The following is a 10,036-nucleotide window of genomic DNA, read 5'->3' on the forward strand; positions in this document are numbered from 1 at the left end:
TCTTGGATGCAATTTGCAAGTGAATCAATTTGCCCAGTGTCATCAGGAGACATGGCTACATATAACTGTGTATAATCAGCATAACTGTGATAAGAGATACCATGTCTCCTGATGATACGGCCGAGAGGTAACATATACAGATTAAAAGGTAGTGGTCCTAAAATTGATCCCTGAGGAACTCCACACGGTACCTCACGGTATTCAGTTAAAGTAAAATTATCTGAATACAATTCAAATAAAGTCGGATACTATAATCTGTTCCTGCAAAGCAGCAGAGAAGGTTAGCGGACAGGTTATGATGTTGGTGTGAAGCGGCGCGTGTCACTTTGAAGCCACGAGGGACGAGCCGAGGAGACTGACAGCTCAGATGATGTCATCAAAAACCCAGCGGGACGAAAACAGGATAATGGAGCCAGCCAAGCGTGGCCGTCAGAGGAAAGCCATCACACACTGCCATAGAAGGTAAATAACTCAACACTCTTAAAACCTCGGGGCAACAAATACTAGGGAACTTTATGACTTTACATAAACATTGTCTTAGTTATTTCACAGTTATTAAGCACACTTTTTAGGCCTGGAAATAAATGAGCAATTTTCTTTTTAAAAGAGCTTTAAAAGAAGGCTACATCCCAGACAAAATGATTTTACATTCATTATTTTGTTGTTCAACTATTACAAGTTTATCAGTGTTGTCTTGACCAGGTTTGTGTTACCCTGCTCAGTGCAGATTGTAATGATGTTGAGAGGCGTCTGAACATGCTGAGATGCAGGTCAACCCAAAGGCAGGAGTTTATCGTCAAGGCGACAGGTCTGTAGACTAAACGAAACTTCGTGCCCCGATGAAACGTACAAATTCACAAAATTAACAGAATGCATAGTGTTGGGAGATTTGTATACTCCAACAAGGAGAGCATTACAATAATCAATTTGTGAATAAACACAAGTATTAATCAATCTTTCAGCAACAGAAAAGGACAACATAGGCCACATACATGACGAAATGAAAAAAGGAGGTCTTAACCGTATTCTGCACAAAAGGCTCAAAGGACAGGCTAGCATCAAAGATGACTCCAAGATTTTTATTTTACTTTGTAACTCCAAGGCAACACCATCAACTGACAGATCTACAGAAACAGTATTACGCAGTAGATGGGGAGAGCCGGAGAGCATGACTTCAGTTTTAGAGATATTTAGATGCAGAAATTTGATATTGTATCTCTCAGAGATACAGCTGGAAAGACGAGAAACATCCACGAATTGACCCGGCTTGGAATGAATGTAAATCTGCGTGTGGGATGTGTTGGGCAGCTGTGGGTCAGAAAGTCCAAGGCCACTTTTGGTCCCAATCCGCCCCTGGTTGAGAGGATCAATCACTGTTTTCCATGTTCGTAGAGTTAGTTCGTGGAGTAAATAGGCTATAATCTGTATGTGTACACGGCTCATTTAAAAATGGCAGGTGCTTGAGTTTTGCGTACGTTCGGCCAATCAGCGAACACTAACATCACTGATAGTTCCTATTGTGCTGGGTTAGAACCTACTCTGAAGCAGGAGCTCATTTAGTTCCCCCAATAGACCCTTTTACAGCCCACGTGATCAAATAGTTGCGCGCGCATTTTGGCAACGGAAGTGGTGTTTTTCCCCACTGGCTCTAACGTGTTGGCACCTCCGAAAGTTTATCAAAACGGTTTCCCAGCATCAAAATGTCTGGTTGTTGCGTTTACGGTTGCACTAATCGATATTCCACCAAGGGGCTTAAGTTTTATAGGATTCCGACAGGATCACGGCCGTTTCAGAATAGTGGCTGCAGGCGATTAAACGTGTTGATTGGAGCGAGGACATAATAAAAAATGCTCGCGTCTGTTGTTTAATCCGCTCGCGTAGCTTGACACGCTGCTGATTCTCGCCATACTTCCGTTGCCAATATGCCCGCGCATACATCATCGTTGTGTACAAACAGTAAAAGGGTCTATAGGTGTTCCTAGAACTAAAACCTTCCCAGTTCCTGCGGTGCTCAGTGAGACATTGGGGTAACACTATTTTACATGCCCTATCAAAGACTGGTTGTTGAGGTATTTTGCATATGTTTAAAGAAGGTTGTTGACCAAGAAGGTTCCCCTCTTTTTTGCGTTTGAGAGATTAAAAAAAAATATGTAAAGTCGTAAAGACTGTTGTTTTATTCTCCATATATTTTACATTTTTCTCAGTCATAGCACTTGTTCTGAGGCATGAAGCAGTTATCTCGCACTGACTGCATCTTCATCCACTACTGCTGCATCAGGAGGACAAATCTTCAGATTCAGCGGATTCTGAACCTCGAGCAAAGAAGAAGAAAAGGATAAAAAAGTGAAATAAACAAGAAGAAATACAAGAAACTGGGGGTTGATTTTATTAAAGGTAAGTTTATACTATCAAAAGTATTCAAAGGTATAGTTCATCCAGAAATTAAACTTGTCAAGGCTTTAGGTGAATAACAGGAGAACAGGTCTCATCGCATCCGCTTTTTGGAGAAAGTGTTAATGGCAATATGGACTGACGGCTGTCACATGTTCAGTTTTGTTCAGTTTCTGTCCTGTCTGTATAAGTCCTCGTTAGTTACTGTGGTTTCTGATTAGTTCATCTTCGTCCAGCTGTTCCTGTTTAGTGTCCTCATTTACTATGTGTATTTACACTCCCTGTTCGTGTTCAGTCCTTGTAGGTTGTTGTTTCCCTGGTGAAAAAAAAATGCTTGGAGTCAGACTAATTTAGTATACTTCAAGTGTGTTAATGATTAGTTAACTTGAAGTGTGCTATTTTGAAACAACTAATTTTGTACTAAGTATATTTTAGTTGTAATTAAATTGTAGTAAAGCATAATTTTAAGTGTATTTTCTGTACTTTTGTGTGCCAAATTGGAACAACTTCAAGTATACTTTAAGTATATGCCTGTGTAGGGACTAATTACATGCTTGATTAGTGATATTAAAGTGTACTTTATTTGTGTTACAAGTACAAATTTGGAGTCTTTGGCGTTTTATTAAGATAGGACAGTAGCGAGACAGGAAGTGAGGAGGGTGGGATCGGGAAAGGTCCACGAGCCAGGACTCGAACTCGGGTCTCCCGCAGCACACCAACGCTACATGTCAGACCACTGTGCATGAGGCTATCGGCGCTGACCGTAAGTGTATCATATTTGAGTAAATAGTATAGGCTCAGTAATACCTTTGGCTTATTCCAAATGCTACAAATTGCACACTTTATCTTCAATAACAAATGCACATTAATAAACAAATAATACTTAACTATACTTTGTACAAAATACTGTACTATTATGTACTTATACACTAAATACACAAAAAAATATATATTTTTAGAAAATGTACTAAAGTACATATATTTCAAAGTGTGTTAAAAGTTGTTTTGTGAAAATAGGTAAAAGCATGATGCTAATATACTTTTAATATATTTAAAGATAGTAAAAAAATGTGTTAGTATATTTCCAATATACTATTGAAAAAGGGATACATTTCAAATACAGTAAAGTATACTTATAGTGCTCAAACTCCCCAAAACATCCCGCAAACGCACAAATCCAGTGGAGAATTACCCTTCCCCGATGGAGAAGAGCCAACGGGCTTTTTGGGCTACTTTCGTTGCACAGACCTGGCAACCCTCCTACCATCCTTCTTTCCCGGACTACAAAGGATAGAACGAGAAACAGCACCAGCACCAGCACCAGAACCAGAACCAGCCAAGAGAAGCGAGACCGAGAGGAGGAGCTGATCGAGCTAGTTAGGGACATGAAGTTTCAGAGCGACAGAGCAGGGAGAGAATGGACAGATTGTTTTCTCTTCTTGACAGATTAGTAGAGAAATAAAATAAACAATCGTATACATTACTTTTAAGTTATCATTTGTAAATGAAAATCATTTCTGTGCCTTGTTTATTTTTGTAATGCAAGTTATAACTTGTAAATGTAATAAATAAATTATTCTGTACATTTATTTTTGTCATGTCAATTAATCAGTAGATTAAACAAAATAAATTGTTCTATACATTTTTACTTACAGTCGAGTATGGCAGAGAATGCTTTTACGTTCTCTACACTGGTTGCCCGTGCGTTATCGAGTGAATTTTAAAATTCTTCTTTTGGTGTTTAAATCATTAAACGGTCTGGCCCCTCCTTACCTCTCGGATTTATTCACTGAATATCGTCCAGTTCTGTCTCTCCGGTCGTCCAACCAGAGATTGTTATGCATTCCGGAGTCGAAGCTGAGGTGCAGGGGTTAGGGTGAGGTTAGGGCTACCTGTTCTCAGTAGCTGCCCCAGACTGTGGAATCGCTCTGTATTCGCTCTGCATCATCACTGTCTGTTTTTAAATCTAAGCTAAAAACTCATTTTTGTGAATTGGCATATAATCAATCAGGAAGTTGTATTGCATTGTAGTTGTTGTTTTTTATTAATTATATTGTATTGTCTTATGTCTTCATTGTGCAGTACATTGGACAACCTAGGTTGTGATTAATGGTGCTATATAAATAAAATTGACATTGGCATTGACATACAGTACTTTTTATTTACTTTTTAAATACTTAAAGTATTTACAAGATAAGTTACGTTTAAGATAAGAAAAACAAAATACAAGTTTAAATTAACAGTACACATAAAACAGATATGAAGAAAACATTTTTCTGTAGACTGTTATTGAGCTGAGCAGGAGATCCTGGATGGGCTGCACAATAGAGGCGCTGGGAAAGCCTCCGCCAGTGGGATCTGTGGGATCTGGGATCAGTGGGATCTGTGGGATCAGTGCATATTTCCACTGTCCACTAACAGGTTTTCAGGGCTGACTCAGGCGACCACTGCCAGTCACTGCGATGTTCTCAGAAAGAGGGAAGAATAAAATAAATGATCTCCATTCTCTGTAAATGATAGGCTATTCAAAAATCAAACCATAAAATATTGTAACATGCAAAACTGTTCTATGAGCTAAACTCAGCAAGACAGCGGCCCTCCAGGACCGACACTGCCTATCCCTGATCTAGAAGACATATTTTAGTGTTTCTCTTAGCTATAAACTGTTCATATATTTTTTAAACAATATCTAATATCAAAATCTAGTATCCATGTGTAAAAAGTCAGTTTTTCATAAAAAGTACATTATTTGCCTAAAGTACAATATAGTTTAATAACAATCTAAAGTACTTCAAATTTATACTTTAATACAGAGTAAATGTATGTTGTTACATTCCACCACTGGTTATTTGGAAAATGAAATGAACAAAATGTATTGTCACATTAACAAATTGTTGCTAGCTGTGTCCCGGAAGTTGTTCAATGCAATGGGACGGTCTGGTTTTGTCGCGGCGGTAACATTTGTACTGGATTTTTTAAAGTATAACTGCCTACAAACAAAATAGGTTTGAAAACCTATCTAAAAATGTTCACCATGGTCAATTTATGTACATAATAAAGTCTAAAGAGTATAAACTAGCCTATATAAAATCACATAGCCTACTGATAACATATTAACAAGTCAATATTTTAACCCTTATTGTATGTTTTTCTTTAATTTCTTATCATTAGATACATTTGATTACTCGATTAAATTGAAACCCAGTACTTACATTTAAAAGCGCAATCTGGCGCTTTCGTCTCCGGCGCGCAGTGCATTGTGGGGTAGGCAAGGCTGCGAAGGATCCTTCTGATGAATCTAGGGTGACCACCTGCTAATAAGCCCAAGGGGGGACAAGGGGTATGTTTCTGAGGGACACTGCCTGGCGCGGCGGGGCCCCCACCCCACGGGCAGACTCACTGATAGTGGTTTACCCATTTCTAGCACATACCACCTTACATGGTATATTAATAATGCCCTATTCCCCTAAACATGTGTAATTGCTGATGTATGCTCATGAATAGGCCAACCAATGTGTATTTTTTTCTAAATAAAGATTCATAATATTTTGAACATTCAATGAATTGACAGATGCACTTCCACTTACGATTTACTTTAGCTATTTAATTTTATTTATTTTTCATTACAATTTATTCACTTTAAATAAATTATAATATAAAATTATAGGATTAACAGGAATTGTAGTTGCTCAACACCACAGGAACAGTTAATTTTTTTTTTTTTTAAGTCTTAACTCACAACTCCAGAGGTTCACGGAACGAGAAGGGGGAGGAAGGATGGTGAACTTGCATGTTAGTAAAGGCAGGCGCAGGAAAAAAAACTGTTCAGTGTTCTGGGGACACCTTTAGGACTCAAACCTTTTCACCAGCATCTGAATCAAATAAGGAAGAAAGTTAAGAGACAGAATTAAAGCAACATTCATTTTTATGATAAGCTTCCAAATGGTTTTCCAGTATACTGCCCACAAAACCTCTTACAATACAACTTTACTTTAGAAGGATGTCCTGTTACTTTATCCACTACAGTGAAAGACCTGGGTGTTATATTAGACCGCAACTTGTCTTTTGAAAATCATATTTCATATGTTACAAGAACAGCCTTTTTCCACCTCAGAAACATTGCTAAGCTACGTAATATGCTATCAGTTTCTGATGCAGAAAAGTTAGTTCATGCATTCATGACCTCGAGACTAGATTACTGTAATGCTTTATTAGCTGGTTGTCCTGCATCCTCAATAAACAAGCTACAGTTAGTCCAAAATGCAGCTGCTAGAGTTCTTACTAGGTCAAGGAAATATGATCATATAACACCAATTCTATCATCTCTACATTGGTTACCTATAAAGTTCCGTATCAATTACAAAGTATTACTAATGACCTATAAAGCACTAAATGGTTTAGCTCCTAGGTATTTAACGGAACTTCTATCACCCTACAATCCATCGCGCTCTTTAAGATCACTAAATTTGAGGCTTCTGGTCATTCCTAGGATATCTAAGTCCACTAAAGGAGGGAGGGCATTTTCACATTTAGCTCCTAAACTGTGGAATGGCCTTCCTGATATTGTTCGAGGCTCAGACTCGCTGTCCCAGTTTAAAACTAGATTAAACGCATCTCTTTAGCCAAGCATTCACATAATACTTACCTTTTATACTACAGTTGAATCAGATTGAATGCATTATTGTTATGAACAGCAGCTACGCTAATTATTTCCCATCTGCTTTTCTGTTGTTATCTCGGGACGCTAGTCCCGAGGTAAATACAGATTGTCTGCTCCAGTTTGTATCCAGCCTCCCATGGAAACTACAGATGCCCCAACACCCGTGCAGAGACGACTCGAAGCCTGTGAAGAGACGACTCGACACTGGCGATATGTTTATGCCCTAAATTAATGCATGATTAATTAACTAACTGTATTTTTCTATGTACATTTCTGAAATGCACTTTCTGTAAAGCTGCTTTGAAACAATATGTATTGTGAAAAGCGCTATACAAATAAATTTGAATTGAATTGAATTGAATAAAGTTTATGGTTTTAAATTATCTATTTCAAAATGAAAACAAATATTCTCTGTTTATGTAATCTGTATGAAAAGATAGAGATGTCAGTCGTTCTCATTTGGCAACTCATCTGTGCCTACAGAGCGCGCGCGCTATTGAAACCCCTATAATAAAACCTCTGGGTGGTATTTTGAGCTGAAACTTCACAGACACATTTTGAGGTCATCAGAGATTTATATTACATCATGTGAAAATGGGCATAATAGGTCACCTTTAAGTTTGTTGTGATTTAACCATATATTTGTTTTGTAGTCTGCTCTTAAAGCAATAGCACACCCAAAAATGATAATTGTCATTATTAATATAATTTACTCACCTTTATGCCGTATCAAACTCATACAACATTCTAATTAGTCTCATTAGTTCCTCTGTTTGCTGTCTATGTAAGCCTTGTATTTCTTTCAGTTCGCTGTTTTAAGTTGGTTGTTCTGTTCCTGGTATTCCTGTTCTTGAGTGTGGGTTTGAAGATTTGAGTTAGTTTCTGAATAAAGACTGCAGCACTTAGATCCGGCTCCGTCTCTGCTGCTGCCGACTATGACACACACAACACAATGAATGTTGGCAGAAATACCATTGTCATGCAAGGCCCTATTGCGGAGTTGGCAATCGCAAATCCTGAGGACTTCGAAGCTTTGAGAGTGACCTTTAAAAAGAGAAAAAGCATCCAAAACTGTTCAGATATCTGTCTTGCACGATGCCTGGCTCAGCCTAATGTAGACATGATTTGAAAGGGAGCAGTGTAAACGAATCTTTTATTTTTGTGTTCTCATCCTGAGTTAACCAAAAGTGTCCCAAAATAAACAATAATAGGACTGATGGTTTATGATCTATGCAGCAAGTGTATCCATACAGTTCATGGCCATAAGTTTTGAGGAGCACAGATATTGGAACTGAATGTTCCCACAAGGATTACAGGTCTCGTAATGACGACCAATCTGTGTCAGGAAAACGTAACGATTGACCTGACAGTGGCCATAACTCTTTTTTTCTTCTCAGTGCAAATTTGATCTTACATATAAGTGTTATACATCATCCAAAACTGTGAAATGTCTTCTTTTATTTGTGTACATTCATAATAAAATCAAAATGTTGTGTTTTTGGGGCAGTTGCTCATTATTATTTAAAGAGGCATGCACTGAAACAGGTCGCTGTGAACAGAGCTGCTTTTGAGTAGGTAAAAAGGTGTTGTTTTACACAACCATTGAGGAATTTTAACCAAAGTATGTTACAAACTTTACATGAACATGATCTATTCTTAAATCGATCTCTATGCACAGTCTGTGTCTATTTTTGTTCTTCATGCTAGTAAGTGCTAAATGCCCACTTTTACAGAAGATAATTGTCGTAAACGGCAGTAATGTAGTGTGATTTGCTAAGGCAGATACTCCGCATGCAATCTATCATACTGTGTTGATGCAGTCAGTTTTGACTGCGAAAGATGAGGTCATTTACAGCATTTTACCTGCTACAAATACAAGCTTAGTTTTAATGTTATTTTAAGGTGGAGTAGACTTAGATAAACAGCAAAACTCAGCATGTTGTGTGCTCAAAGTAGAAACTCAAAACTGTGTTCATATGTAGAGCTAGTCATATCGAAGAAACATGCTGGACATCATGGATTTCTGATGCTCACATAGATGAAGGCTGTAATACTTCTGTTGTCCACAAGAGGGAAATGTTTCTATCAGTTTCCAGCATTGACTGATAAATAAATGCTTAAAACAATTTTTATTTTTCATTTTGATGCACTGGTAATATAGTTTTGTATAATTAGTTTACAAAGAAATATGCGAAATGTTTATAGACCATTAAAATACATTTTCACAACATATCCCAATAACATTGAAAACATATTTATTTGTGTGTGTGTGTGTGTGTGTGTGTGTGTGTGTGTGTGTGTGTGTGTGTGTGTGTGTGTGAGCATGCATGTAAGCTTAAAGGAGTTAACATCCAGAGGAGACTTGCAGTAAACATTTTGTTAACCAATAACAATTTATTTAAAAATCTGTATCTACAACAAAATGTGTGTGTGTGTGTGTGTGTGTGTAAGCGTGTAAGCATGCATATTGTGTATCACGTATTATTGTTTAAGCCTTTGTTTTCTTTGTGTGTTTTAGCGTATTCTTTTGTGCATTGTATGGTGTCAGGCCTACATTTCAGGTTGACATAGATCCTAACAGCATAGATGGCATAAAGGAATTAAAAAGCTTGAATAATTGCTGCTTGCAGCTATATTTATATTTTTGATAGTCAAACCAGTTAATTTACGTTTCCACATCAGGTACATTTTTATGTTAACATATCTTCAGTTTATATTTTTTGTTGAGCGAAATAAAATCCAATCAACTGATTTTAAGTGAAAAACAATTTAATTTCACAGAAACTTGACTTTACACCGACAAACATAATTACGGTGTTAGATCAAGACCTTTGGTGGTTAAAAAAAGCGTAGACCTGTTATGATTTGGTGGTGTTGCATTCAGCAGAGAGAGAGTGAGAATCCAAACGCAGTTTAATGACAAATGTAATCCAAAGTCATAGTCCACACCAGGCAGAGGGTCAAGCACATATAATCAGTCCACAC

General features: G+C 37.5%; 1 pseudogene across 1 annotated transcript; it reads left to right on the plus strand.

Annotated features, from left to right (window-relative positions):
• Positions 1-406: 406 nt before the first annotated feature.
• Positions 407-8,180, plus strand: LOC311066978 (annotated as a pseudogene). Its single transcript has 4 exons — positions 407-462; positions 1,224-1,314; positions 2,279-2,394; positions 7,951-8,180. The product of its transcript is annotated as an uncharacterized misc_RNA (transcript).
• Positions 8,181-10,036: the final 1,856 nt, after the last annotated feature.

The sequence above is a fragment of the Abramis brama genome (genome assembly GCF_963993115.1).
Source record: "Abramis brama genome assembly, chromosome: 17".
NCBI classification, from domain to species: Eukaryota; Metazoa; Chordata; class Actinopteri; order Cypriniformes; family Leuciscidae; genus Abramis; species Abramis brama.